The following is a 3,969-nucleotide window of genomic DNA, read 5'->3' on the forward strand; positions in this document are numbered from 1 at the left end:
TAACGCCCCTTTTTTAATGACGATGACAAGCTAAACGAGGTTCTTTTATGACGAAAACATGACGTGATGTACATGAATTTTTTTCGTTGACGAGACAAAATTGTTAGCATGTGGTTCATAAATTATTTTATGTTGCTTTTAGTGAAATAAAGCCACAACAGTTGCCCAACAAAATGTTTTGCTTCTCTGCTTATTTTGGAGCAGTGAGCATTGATTCCACTGTTGCCACTTTTTTCTGTTTGTAATGAAGAATCCTTTGTAGTCCATCCAAAAGTCTTTGTTATTGGGTGGAAACCTTGAATGCCTTGTTTTAACTCAAATGGACTTAAACCCATCCATCCATCCATCCGTTATCTGTACCGCTTCTCCTCACTAGGGTCGCGGGGGGTGTTGGAGCCGATCCCAGCTGTCTTCGGCAGTAGGCGAGGTACACCCTTGAATTGGTGTCCAGCCAATCGCAGGGCATACATAGACGAACAACCATCCACGCTCACACTCATGCCTAGGGGCAATTAGAGTGTCCAAGCAACTTGCCATGCATGTTTTAAGAATATGGGAGGAAACCGAATTACCCAGAGGAAACCCATGCAGGAAGGCCGGAGCCAGAATCGTACCTACGACCTCAATATTGTGAGGCCATCCTGCTAACCAGTTGGGCCACCGTGCCGCTTGGACTAAAACCTTTGTGAATAAATTGACGAAAACTAGGGTAAAACTTTTTTTGCGTTTCCGTCGATTAAAACTGGACTAAAACCCTTTTTTTAGTTTTCGTTGACTAAAACTGGACTAAAACTATAACGAATTGGGATGACTAAATGTGATGTAAACAAATCAGCACTTTGTCCAAATGACTTGGACAAAATCTAAAATGCCTGCCAAAAACAACACTGGTCACAACACGCGTCTACAGAAGATTAATTGGCATGGGCGAAATTAATTAGTTTTATTTCATTCATGAGCTTATGTTTTGTTTTGGGTGGCTAAGGCTTAAAATGTGTAAAAATCTAATCCAACCTCAAATATAATTAATTCAATAAATTTATGATGCTACTAAAACATCGAAGCAGCCTCCTCCAGGCTTTACAGACTCAGAAATGGAGGTATGCGTATCGTGTACTCATCCTGTCGTGTCTCGAGATGTTAAAATTGCAGTTAGATAGACGTGTGCTGATTAGACAAGACTTCTAATATATCTGGTGTCACAGGATATTTGTCAGTGAATGTGTATGTCTGGTTTGAGGCTCACTCAGCTTTTTCTTGTGTTGTGGGGTCCAGTTGAGTTGAATTGCGTGTCAGGTATGTTGGCCATCTGACACCCAACTGTCAGGTTTGTGTTTGTGGGGACCCCGTAGAGCCATTTTTATTGTTGACATAAATCATAGCTAATCATCTTTTCCTTCATTATCATATGAAATACAGTTAGGAGTTGTATGTGCCTTTACTATGTTATAATCTTAGAACCTACCAGCCACTACAGGTGTCCGACAAGAAGACTTTTGGCTGTCCTGTGCTCCATTGCGCCCCTGGTGGCGTTCAAAAGACAACCTGTGACTGAAATATCAGTCACAACATATCTCTACTGAAGATTAATTGTCATGCGCTAAAGTAATTGGTTTTGTTTCATTCGTGAACTTGTTAGTTTTTGTTTTGGGTGGCCAAAGCCTAAAATGTGTAAAATTCTGATCCATTTTCTTTTTTTAATTCATTAAATTAATATTCAACTTGTTCATTAGGATGGAGGACAACCGACAATGACTGAATCGGCTGAGGTTGATGCCACCAGAACATCGAAGCAGCCTTCTCAAGTTTTGACAGACTCTGAAAAGGAGGTATGCGTATCATGTGGTCATCCTGTCGTGTCTTGAGATGTTAAAATTACAGTTAGATAGACCTGTGCTGGTTGGACAAGTTTTCTAATATATCTGGACATAAATCGTAGCTAATAATATTTTCCCTCATCATCATATGATATACAGTTATGCCTAGTATATGTCTTTACTATGTTACAATCTAAGAACCTACCAGCCACTACAGTTCTCTCATTGGGAGACTTAAGCTTTCGTCAGGTTGTCGACTGCTGCATTGCCCTCTTATTGGCTTTAAGTACACAACCTGTAACTGAATTATCTGTCAGAACAGAACCTATGTGTCTACAGCAGGTGATTTGGCATGTGGATTCTTCAGATTTTTAGAAAATAGGTAAAATTGTGATCAAAAGTTTAAAATGTCTAAAATTCTGGTATAGTTTGCAATAGTATATCTATTAAATCATTTCAAAACTTCTTAACAAGGATGGAGAACATTGGCTGTGACCGAATTGGTTGAGGTTTAGATTACCAGGACCATTGAGCAGCCTCCTCGGGATCTACAAATTTAGGAATGAAGATATGCATCCCATGTTACAATCCTGTTATGGCCCGAGGTTTTGAAGTTGCAGTTACATATTGGGCTGGGCGATATGGCTGATAAGTACATAGCGATATAAGTATTTCATATGGGTCCATCGATACACATTGAATTCTTTTTTTATATTATTTTATTTATTATCGTTTTTATTTTCCAATATTTTCACTGCCCTGTTAAAAAAACATTTAATGTAGTTTTCCTCCCGGGAGCTTTTTGTTACGGTCAATTAATTTTGTTATTACATTATTTTGTCATATCATTCATCAATATTTTAGTTTTTTTTTTTTTTTCAAATAGAATTAAGACCTTTTTCTGTGCAGATTCCTCTGGGGATTAAGTATTTAATGGGTTCTCAATTTTCTCTTGGACTCTGATGCAACCCAGTCTCCTCCCTTGGACAAAAAATATGGGCTGAATCTTCCTTGGAATAACGACACAGATTCTGACGAATCATTGTCAAATCCTGCCCCTGAACTTTGCGCCTCAGACCCAGACCATATTACTATCCCAAGGCTCAGGAGGACCAAAAGTATACAGGTAAACAACCCATATAGATTTCAGGGAATCTTACAAGCAAATTGCATATATTTTATTGGTCTCCTGCCTTCTATCCTTTATATTTCGTTGTTGTTGTTTTTTAGATTAAAAAAACAGGCTGACTTTGGAATGGATAAGCATTATTACTCCAACTCAGATGACAGTGGAGATGAATATATTCCGGATACAAGTGAGGCCTCTGATTCAGACGGAAGTGAATCTTTGAAAATTGTGGACCCTCTCTTGAAGTCTAAGAATGCCTTCAGAGATTTTTCTCCCACACCACGAATCTCAAAAGCCACCTCAATGCAGGTTGTTAATCAAGGGCGTTCACCCGTTCGGAGGAGTAGCAGCACTGGTGTGATTCTTGAATTCTATGGCTCTTCAAATATTTGTGCAGTTTAACACAAATCATCCAAAATAGAATTCAAGCACATCTGTGACAGAAATTCAAATTCAGAAGTCAAACAGAGAGAACAAAAAAAAAAATCTAATGCTGCGCTTCTTCCGAAGACATATACTGTAAACATTAAATGTATGTTAGGACAATCTTGAAAAAAGTATTAGAACACCCTTTACTTTTATTTCTTGTTAATTTTATTAACCAAAATATGTCCATTTTTATTACAGATTAATGAATACAAAATTAAAACTCTAATCAGCTACTTTTTAATCGTTATATTTGTATAAACAAATGTTATACATCTGTGTGTTAACTTATACAAGAAATGACGGAAAAGCAAGGGTGGTTTAGTATTTTTTTATCGTATATAGTCTGTATAATATCTTTAACCTATGCTGATGCTGTTTAATACTGATTTAAATAATAATAATAATGTCATAATCTCTTGGTTTTACATGAACAAAACCTTTCAAGCACTTTTTAAAATTCTAAATACTACCTCTTGTCAGTAAGTTGGTTCACAGCACTGCCTTGGAGTGAAAGTGTGTAGTGCTGAGACAGTCGGTATGTGCTGAGTCGTCTGACGTTTGTGTGACTGGTACCCAGGAAGGTAGCAAAACCAG

The 3,969-nt window shown here is 37.6% G+C and overlaps 1 long non-coding RNA gene across 1 annotated transcript; it reads left to right on the forward strand.

Annotated features, from left to right (window-relative positions):
- The first annotated feature begins 1,734 nt into the window (after nt 1-1,734).
- LOC148315096 (uncharacterized) lies at nt 1,735-3,736 on the forward strand. The gene is made up of 3 exons (XR_015841279.1): nt 1,735-1,829; nt 2,791-2,943; nt 3,048-3,736. It is a non-coding gene; the product is annotated as an uncharacterized LOC148315096 (long non-coding RNA).
- The last annotated feature ends 233 nt before the right edge of the window (nt 3,737-3,969 follow it).

This window comes from Idiotropiscis lumnitzeri, unplaced genomic scaffold (genome assembly GCF_059441095.1).
Source record: "Idiotropiscis lumnitzeri isolate Australia: NSW breed Sydney's pygmy pipehorse unplaced genomic scaffold, RoL_Ilum_1.0 HiC_scaffold_128, whole genome shotgun sequence".
Taxonomy (NCBI): domain Eukaryota; kingdom Metazoa; phylum Chordata; class Actinopteri; order Syngnathiformes; family Syngnathidae; genus Idiotropiscis; species Idiotropiscis lumnitzeri.